At 46.6% G+C, this 10,640-nt stretch overlaps 1 non-coding gene and 1 pseudogene across 1 annotated transcript in view; both read right to left on the bottom strand.

The window, feature by feature from the left end:
- Positions 1 to 706: 706 nt before the first annotated feature.
- Positions 707 to 10,137, bottom strand: LOC119561893 (annotated as a pseudogene).
- Positions 10,138 to 10,538: 401 nt separating this feature from the next.
- The window catches only part of LOC119561891, a 179-nt gene continuing 77 nt past the window's right edge, over positions 10,539 to 10,640 (bottom strand). The window contains exon 1 of the ribosomal RNA XR_005221503.1: positions 10,539 to 10,640. This exon is cut by the window's right edge and continues 77 nt beyond it. This is a non-coding gene — a ribosomal RNA (5.8S ribosomal RNA).

Below are 10,640 nucleotides of genomic sequence, written 5' to 3'. Positions count from 1 at the left end.
AACCAACCACCAACCAACCAACCACTGCTACCATTGATAGTAATTTTATATGTCCTCTTTAGTTGAATTTCAATACCATAGGAATATTTATACATGGAATATGTTTTGCCACTACTTTTTCGCGTCACTAATAATATGACGATACAGTCTTGCTACCATAACATAAGTTTTGAACAATAAGAGGAGCAGACACACCAACCAACCAACCGCGCTGCTACCATTATATATACTTATATTTATATAAGTCCTCTTTACTTGAATGGCCTCTTTACTTGAATTTCAATACCATAGGAATATTTATTTATACATGGAATATGTTTTGCCACTACTTTTTCGCGTCACTAATAATATGACGATATAGACTTGCTACCATAACATAAGTTTTGAACAATAAGAGGAGCAGACACCAACCAACCAACCGCTGCTACCATTGAATGAACCATATATACAAACTTTTATATATGTCCTCTTTACTTGAATTTTAATACCATAGGAATATTTATACATGGAATATGTTTGCCACTTTATCATCGCGTCACTAATAAGATGACGATACATTTTGTTTGTTCAATATTTACTTATATATTGATGTTTCCAATTTAGGTCTTTTATATTTCTTCTTCCCTACCTTACACACCACAAACAAAGTGGCGTGCGATGCTGCAAGCAAGCATAATGATTATGCCCGCTTGCAACATCTTTATTATCGAATCATCAAGCAAAGGATAAGCTTCAGTGGATCGCAGTATGGCAGCTGCTCAACCACTTACAACACCTTGCCTGTTACAAAAGTCGTTTACAATTGATTCTAGGCTTTGTCATTGTATTAAATAATGCTTTTATATGTAACTAGCGCGGCATCAGGTGATCAAAGATCCTCCCAATTTACTATGTTACAAATTACATTGGCATCACATCCATTGTCGTTTATAAAGTAAATTATAAACTTTAAATGGTTTAGAAGCCATACAATGCAAATTGCCCCTTATTTATCATTGCAGTCCAGCACGGATACGACCTTAGAGGCGTTCAGGCATAATCCAACGGACGTAGCGTCATACCACTGTTCGCTCGAACAAGTATTGTGCCATTGGTCCGTACCTGCGGTTCCTCTCGTACTACGCAGGAATGCTGTCGCAACAACGTTTTGTCATTAGTAGGGTAAAACTAACCTGTCTCACGACGGTCTAAACCCAGCTCACGTTCCCTTGCATGGGTGAACAATCCAACGCTTGGTGAATTTTGCTTCACAATGATAGGAAGAGCCGACATCGAAGGATCAAAAAGCGACGTCGCTATGAACGCTTGGCCGCCACAAGCCAGTTATCCCTATGGTAACTTTTCTGACACCTCTTGTTAAAAACTCTTTAAACCAAAAGGATCGATAGGCCGAGCTTTTGCTGTCCCTGTGTGTACTGAACACCGAGATCAAGTCAGCATTTGCCCTTTTGCTCTATGTGTGGTTTCTGTCCGCACTGAGCTGGCCTTGGGACACCTCCGTTATTATTTGAGAGATGTACCGCCCCAGTCAAACTCCCTACCTGGCAATGTCCTTGAATTGGATCATACCTGAGTAATTGGAGTTATACCAAATTTTCAAATCAAAAATACATAAATGCACCGTTTTATTAAAGAATTTGTTTGCGATTATATAACAAACTCGTGATACTTTGATCAAGAAGCTTGCATCAAAACCCAATACCATAAGATATAATAAATATATCCGTATAATGGCTAGGAAATGATACACGTTCCATTTAATCAAGTAAGTAAGGAAACAATAAGAGTAGTGGTATTTCATTGGCGATACCAAACCGAAGTCTAATATCTCCCACTTATTCTACACCTCTTATGTCTCCTTACACTGCCAGATTAGAGTCAAGCTCAAAAGGGTCTTCTTTCCCCGCTAATTATTCCAAGCCCGTTCCCTTGGCTGTGGTTTCGCTAGATAGTAGATAGGGACAGGTGTGTCTCGGATCCCTCCGAACTTGTTTTACGTGGCGTGTTCCACAATGAAGGGATTACAACCACGGCATTCTAATATACCCACAAGTGAGTATATAATGCACGGGTCTAGGTTAAGCGCCAGACCAACGCCCCGGACTAGAAGCTATAGCTATGTACATAGCATCCACCCCAGTAGCAATTCGAGTACTTACTTGTCGGGCAAGCACTCCCCCTTGCGTAGGGGCGAGATCTATCTAAAATCTCTACTGTTCTGTGGGTCACAGCACCCGAGTTGTATAACGCAACATCCACGTCGAGCCCGAGGACTCTACCCGCGATATAGGTGTCAACCACAGCCACCACGATACTCCCACAAGGGGGCCAACCTCAATGAGCAGCCTTGGAGCTGCTCAACCCGTGGTACCGAAATTACAGGCTCGGTGAGCCTCACCCCTTCAGCTCCGACAAGCTCGGATGGGGCAACCATTGCCATATTAGTCGCCTCCTACGACAAGCTATGGCAGGCTGTGGCAGTATTCTTCGCCGCTACCACACGGCAAAAGAGGTGTGGGACTAACGTCCCGGCGCCTGTGGTTCCTCCCTCGTCGCATCCATCCTTCGCCTCAAGAAGGCAGCATCGGCAAAAACTCCTAGGAGACGCATCCGTTCTGGGGTCTCGACTACTCCCGCGACGATCCATCTTCCCTGGTCTCGAACGACTCCAAGGGCATCCAGGTCCCGCAAATCGTTGTACAGGCGGCATTCACACAGTATGTGGCGCCAGTCCTCTCTTGCCACGCCACATGAGCATGCGGTCGTGGTGCTGAGGGTCCTGCCTTGCAGAAATGCGTTCATCGACCCGTGTCCTGTCAGCAAGAATCCGGCTTTGAGGGTAAAGACAAAGTCTTTCCTCTTGTAGACGAACGCTGCCTCTGGGAAAAACTCGCGAGTCACGGAGCCGTGTTCCGCGCGATCCCATCTGAGTTGCCACTCATTTAGCAGACGTTCGTCTAGCAGCGCCATCTTAGCTTTCCAGTCCAACACGGACAGGTCCTGTCCGTGGAGCCAGTCGCTCTCATCCAGGGGGACATCCTTCCTCAGCTTGAACTTCACGGCGATCCTGTGAGCATCCAGATCCATTGGAGGAGCACCAGCAAGCACCTGCAGTGCCACCGTGGACACTGTGCGGCATACCGGTAGGCATCCTAAAAGGATGGACCTCTGGCACGAGGTGAGGAGTTTAAGGGACTTGCCCCTACTCGCCGCCTTGTACCAGACCGAGGCACCAAAGAGTGCACAGGGGACCATGAGTCCGCTGTAAATCGTCCTCTTAGCACGGGAGCTGAGCCCCCAATCGACTCGAAGCACCCGCGCTAGTCCTCCGGCAACTCCAGCCAGCCGATCTCTGAGAGCAGAGATATGCGGGAGAAAACTCAACCGCTCGCCGACTAAGATGCCAAGGTACCGGCATTTGGTGACGTAAGGCAGGCTTGCTCCAGCAAACCGTACCGTCGGTCTCCTCGTGCGTGAAGCTGTCCTTTCAGCAACATTATTGCCGTCTTGCTGGTTGACACACTCACTCCAACCTCAGCTCCCCAGGCTCCCACGATGTCCATCAACTGCTCGCCCTTCCGCTCCAGATCGGCACGGGAATTCCCGTCGACGAAAAGCAGAAGATCATCTGCAAACGCGCTCAGAGCACAATGTGGCTCCAAGCGCTGAAGCAGCACATCCATCAGTAAATTCCAAATAAATGGACCACTGACGGACCCTTGCGGGCAGCCCCGTGTAACCGCAACTGTGGCTGCTTCATACCTGCTGATGATGCTTGCGCTACGGCCGGAAAAATAGCTTTTCCACAAGTCGATTTCTCGACAGCCTACGTCGACAAGCCGATCCAGCACCGCACTCCACTCCACGTTGTCGAAGGCTCCCTTGAAATCGACAAAGATTCCAAGGACCCTCCTCTCGCGACTGTTGGCGACGGTGTTTTTGGCGTGCATCCACGCATCCTCCACGCAGCGTCCAGGCCTGAATCCGAATTGCCATCTGCAGCCATCCGGTAGCACATCCTTCAGCCGATTCACCATGATTCCCTCAAGCGCCTTTCCGAACACTGGCAAAAGGCATATGCCGCGATAAGAGGCAGGATCGCTCCTGTCCTTATCTGGCCCCTTTACCAGCGGTATCACTCTCGGGTGCTTCCACTCGGCCGGAAAGTATCCTTCCGAGATGCACCGAGAGTACAGCTTCGTCAGGTGCTGAGGGATGGCACGCCATACCTCCTTGACAATACCGCCCGTGATGCCATCCATACCCGGCGATCGCCGGCTTCTCAGCCTCGCGACGCTGGTTGCCACCTCGAAGGCTTCGAGGATCGGTGGGGCACCAGGGGGTATGTCTTCTCGTGTCGTCGACTCCGCAGCAGGGAAAAAGTTGCGGAGGAGCACACTTGCGCAGTCGTGCCAAGTTACGGAAAGCGCGCCGTTCGACCGGAGACATCCGAGATCGGCTGTCTTCTTCCGGCCTCGGCATATTCGGTATACGTGCCCCCATGGATCATCCTTGTGCCGTCCCACGAAGTCCCGCCAGTTTTGCTCCTTTGTCGTCAAGATAAGCTTCTTGTACTGGCCTGAGGCAAATCTCAGTCCAGCGGCAAGTTGCTCAGCATCGTCGGTGCCACTCCGGCGAGCTGCCTGCAGCCTACGCCTCAGTCTCCGGACCTCTTGGCGCTTGGTACTCAGCTCAGGATTCCACCATATTACGTTTCCCCTCGCTGCAGGTATCCTGCGCCCTATCACCCTGTCGCACACATCGTGTACGATGGAGCGAAGGGCAGACACATGGTCGTCCAACGGCGATTCCTCCAGTTCCTCGAGACTCTGTGCTGCACTCCTTAACTCTACACTGAATCTTCGCCAACTTGCATTGGAGAGCTTCCATTGCGGTACCGGAGCTAGGCTCTCAACGGTACTGCTCGGATCTGGAGTAACCTCAACAGTGATAATGTTGTGGTCACTCAGCTCCCAGAAGTCAACTCTCCAATCGTAGGTTGCCCATACTCGCGCCGCTTCGTTGGCGAAGGTCACGTCGATATCACTTCTAGAGCGGTGATTATCGAACGTGAACACCTGGCTGGCCGTATTCAGTACACTGGCACCGCTTGCGATTATCCACTCGTTCATGAGCTGTCCCCGTTCGCGGTTCAGGCGGTCTCCAGAGTTGTCTGGGGATTTGCTGAACCACATAGGGGAGACTGCGTTAGCATCAAGTCCGAGGATTGTCGGTGTTCTGCTAGCTAATAGCAGAACCGTATCCAGGTAGTCAGTGTAGGGCTCCAGAGCAGCTAGATGCTGGCAGTATACGGAGGCCAGAAAGATTGTGCCATATCTTCCTGTGACACTCACGCACACTCCGTAGTCCGTCGTCAAAGCCTCGATGGGCATGCAGATGGCAGATGGGTCGTCCACGATGATGGCAGCTTTCTTCCTCCTATCGGCGAATATCCTCATTCCTCCAGGCAGTCCAGTGAGTCGCTTGCCAGCGTCCACGTAGGGCTCCTGGACTAGTGCGAACAGGTGGCCAGCATCTCTCATCTGCTTGGCAAGCTCGATGACAGCGCAACGGCCTCGACCACAGTTAGCTTGGATGAACCTAAACATTAATGTCTAGAGTTCACCCTTGCAAGCACCGCCGCGTATACCGGACATCCAGGGGACAGCATGTGGTGCCCCGACTGGTAGCCCTTAAAACGGCAATTCCGGCAGTCCACCGGGTTCTGACATGCGCGCGCACTGTGGCCAGTCTGTCCGCACTGCCGGCAGACATTCTCTTTATACCGGCAGTCCTTGATCTTGTGGTCAAATCCAACGCATCTGTGGCACGCGTATGTGCGCTCCAACGCCCGGCAATTATAGGCGAACCAGCCAATGTAGGCCTTTCCGCCATCGAGCACGTCGAGGGCCGTGGTGCTGACTTCCAGCGTCACATTAACTGTGGCGCCGTCCGCCTGCGACCACGACTTCTCCAGTCGAACCTGCTTTTTGAACAATTCCAGACTCATCTTATCAGCGAAGTTGTTTTTGTACAACTCGCTCATAAACTCATCCGGCGGCGTCGCAGTGTCCACGTTGCTGACCACAATTTTCGGCGTTTGCGCTGGGCTTTGCTTCACCTCTAGGCCAGCTTCTACAAACTTCTTGTTGGCGACCACCTTTTGTATCTCGCCGGACGATGGGGTGCGGATGATGGCACCGCCACGCGCCAGCCCTCTCACCTCATGCAGACGTACTCCTAGCGAGGGAGCAATCTCCTTTCTGACTTTTTCCGCCAGCTCCTTACCCGAAATTTTCGGGTCGGAACTGTGGACAATGGCCGACCAGGTCTCGCGCGGTTTTCGCGGCATCGGGACCGGAACGGCGGATGGCATCGGGAGGCTTGGATATGCAGAGGCATATGCAGAGGGCATCCGCGGGGCAGCAGGTTGGGTAGTCGGCGGCGGCGGCGGCGGTGGTGCCTTCTTGGACTGCCGATATCGGTCTTCCAGGACCACGTTACGCAGCGTGAGCGCCGAAATAAGGGCCTCATATTTGGCCACGACGAGTAGCAGCTCCCTGGTGGAGCTCCTCACGATAACGCTGGTGTCGAGTATAAGCTCGGTGCGAATCTTCGCAACTTCCGCGGAAATCCGTCCGGGGCCACCCCTCACCACCTCCATGGCGTGGTCATACTTCACGACGTCTCCAGCGGCGGCGGCAGTAGCGGCGTCAGCAGCGGCGTCAGCGCTAGTAGCGACGTCAGCACTGGCAGCAGCGACGGGGTCAGCGGTGGTCTTGATAGTCTTCACCTCTTTTGCGCGCGATGCCACCATCGATGACGTCATAGGACGTGCTTTGGAGCGCTTTTTTTCTCCGCCGGGTGTAACAGTCTTCGCCCTAGCTCCCTTCGCGGACGATGCAGATGATGAAGGGCGACCCTCTGGTTGGTCGTCCCAGTCCTTGTCCGTTTCAACAATATTCGCCCACGATTCCTCGTCGAGCGCAATCAACTTAGCTTTTGGGTTGTCTCGCACCTTACCTCGGCTGCGCTTACCGTCGAGGCGCATCTCGCCCTCGCTCATTGAATCCTCCCCCTCCGACATCTCTTTGGTGGTGTTAAAAATGGGACTCAAAAATACACTCACCCAATTTTTGTTAAGGTCCAGTAGCCTTTTCAGCTCGACTCAAATTTTTAAAACAAAATAAATTACCAAAAATGCTTTCAATTGTTCACAAAAGGAAAACGCGTATTCCGCCGCTCCTGGCGTGTGTATGATCACGCGAGCAACACTACTTGACCGCGCAGCCAAACCGCGGAGTCTGATACCACTTCCGCCAATGTAACTTTTGAGGAAACGCAAAAACACGAATTTTCGAATCGAGCAAAAATAAACAGGTACGATTACTTACACTGCCAGATTAGAGTGTGTAGATAGGGACAGTAGGAATCTCGTTAATCCATTCATGCGCGTCACTAATTAGATGACGAGGCATTTGGCTACCTTAAGAGAGTCATAGTTACTCCCGCCGTTGACCCGCGCTTACTTGAATTTCTTCACTTTGACATTCAGAGCACTGGGCAGAAATCACATTGTGTCAACACCCGCTAGGGCCATCACAATGCTTTGTTTTAATTAGACAGTCGGATTCCCCAAGTCCGTGCCAGTTCTGAATTGATTGTTAATTGATAATCGTTATAATTAATAAGAACTAATTGGTTTAACCCAATTAGTATTCTTAAAAATTTTAGCAAGAAAGTTCCACAATTGGCTACGTAACTAAACTATCCGGGGAACAAGTGACCAACATAAATGCCAGACACTCTATTTACCCAGAACGAGCACATAAACCATGTTATTGTTTCCCAATCAAGCCCGACTATCTCAATCTTCAGAGCCAATCCTTATCCGAAGTTACGGATCTAATTTGCCGACTTCCCTTACCTACATTATTCTATCGACTAGAGACTCTTCACCTTGGAGACCAGCTGCGGATATTGGTACGGCCTGTTGAGAAGTTTGCGTGTCCCCACCATAAATTTTCAAGGTCCGAGGAGAAAATATCGACACAACAGTATATGTCATGCTCTTCTAGCCCATCTACCATATCTCTCTGCGAAAGACTTCCATGGTAGTACGGCTATAAAACAGAAAAGAAAACTCTTCCGATATCTCTCGACGGCTTCTTTATGGTCGTTCCTGTTGCCAGGATGAGCACGAGGCCCATATTTAATAACAAACGGATACTCAACAGGTTACGGAATTGGAACCGTATTCCCTTTCGTTCAAAATTATTCAAGTATATTAATTAGCTTGATTTATATAATATAATTATATTTGTATGGCATTTGTGTTTTACTTGAAAATTTTCGGCTTTCGCCTTGAACTTAGGACCGACTAACTCGTGATCAACCACTGTTCACACGAAACCCTTCTCCACTTCAGTCCTCCAAGGTCTCATTCGATTATTTGCTACTACCACCAAGATCTGTACCAATGGCAGCTCCATGCAGGCTTACGCCAAACACTTCTACGCATACCATTGTACCTTCCTACTCACTAAAGTTTCAAAATTTATATCACAAGTAATATAAATCATCTACTTTAGCGGTAATGTATAGGTATACAACTTAAGCGCCATCCATTTTAAGGGCTAGTTGCTTCGGCAGGTGAGTTGTTACACACTCCTTAGCGGATTTCGACTTCCATGATCACCGTCCTGCTGTTTTAAGCAACCAACGCCTTTCATGGTATCTGCATGAGTTGTTAATTTGGGCACCGTAACATTACGTTTGGTTCATCCCACAGCGCCAGTTCTGCTTACCAAAAGTGGCCCACTGGGCACATTATATCATAACCTTGAACTTCATATCAAGAAAGTTAAGGTTCTTACCCATTTAAAGTTTGAGAATAGGTTAAGATCGTTTCGACCCTAAGGCCTCTAATCATTCGCTTTACCAGATAAGATTATTTTATATAACATTAAAATGCACCAGCTATCCTGAGGGAAACTTCGGAAGGAACCAGCTACTAGATGGTTCGATTGGTCTTTCGCCCCTATACTCAATTCTGACAATCGATTTGCACGTCAGAACTGTTTCGGTCTTCCATCAGGGTTTCCCCTGACTTCAACCTGATCAAGTATAGTTCACCATCTTTCGGGTCACAGCATATATGCTCAAGGTACGTTCCAGTTAGAGGCATAAATAATATAAATATCATTATACATAACTATATAGAACGCCCCGGGATTGTGTTAATTAGCTATAAATAGTTAAAAAACTAATCCCATTATTAGTCAAGTTAATTACGCTATTAGGTTTATATCCCAATAACTTGCACATATGTTAGACTCCTTGGTCCGTGTTTCAAGACGGGTCCCGAAGGTATCCTGAATCTTTCGCATTGTTAATCATACAAGTGCATATAATAAACACAAAAATCAATGATAATTATGCCATTATATAATTCCGAAAAATTAACGCACTGTATTCATATAAATCTATCAGCACTTTATCAAATTAATAACATTTATTCTGTGTTAAAATGCAAGCAAATTAATTTGAATAAACTATAAGTTATATTTTATGATAAATTTTGTATGCTAATAGATTACAATGTCCTTATATGGAAAAAATGCACACTATTATCATAATATTGTTTAAATATTACAATTTTAATGATGAATTTTCCATAACGGATATTCAGGTTCATCGGGCTTAACCTCTAAGCAGTTTCACGTACTGTTTAACTCTCTATTCAGAGTTCTTTTCAACTTTCCCTCACGGTACTTGTTTACTATCGGTCTCATGGTTATATTTAGTTTTAGATGGAGTTTACCACCCACTTAGTGCTGCACTATCAAGCAACACGACTCTTTGGAAACATCATCTAGTAATCATTAACGTTATACGGGCCTGGCACCCTCTATGGGTAAATGGCCTCATTTAAGAAGGACTTAAATCGTTAATTTCTCATACTAGAATATTGACGCTCCATACACTGCATCTCACATTTGCCATATAGACAAAGTGACTTAGTGCTGAACTGATTTCTTTTCGCTCGCCGCTACTAAGAAAATCCTGGTTAGTTTCTTTTCCTCCCCTAATTAATATGCTTAAATTCAGGGGGTAGTCCCATATGAGTTGAGGTTGTGTATAACTTTTTTTGCAATTAATTCTTTATATATAATGATAAAACATTTTATTAAATTCGTTATATATTTTATATATTTGTATGGCATTTGTTTGGTCTAACGAATCAACGAAGAATAATAATATTGTCAACGGCTTTCTATTTACTAATCTTTAATAAGAGACAATTCTAGATAAATTTTTTATGCTAGACATTTCTCAGTATTATTTGATTGAAAAAGAAAATATTTCTCTTCGTTTTTCACATTCAAATTATTTACTAATGTGAGATAATGTTTTTCATATATTTGTTAATATTATGAATAATATAATAATTAAATTATTATTATCCAATAATATACCATATGCTTATAAAATTTCATTATAAAATTTATATAAACAACTTAATTAGCATAGTCTTACAACCCTCAACCATATGTAGTCCAAGCAGCACTATAAAATTAATTAAAGTACATAACAGCATGGACTGCGATATGCGTTCAAAATGTCGATGTTCATGTGTC

Source organism: Drosophila subpulchrella, unplaced genomic scaffold, assembly GCF_014743375.2.
Source record: "Drosophila subpulchrella strain 33 F10 #4 breed RU33 unplaced genomic scaffold, RU_Dsub_v1.1 Primary Assembly Seq385, whole genome shotgun sequence".
In the NCBI taxonomy this organism is placed as follows: Eukaryota; Metazoa; Arthropoda; class Insecta; order Diptera; family Drosophilidae; genus Drosophila; species Drosophila subpulchrella.
This window is presented reverse-complemented; position numbering and strand designations above follow the sequence as displayed.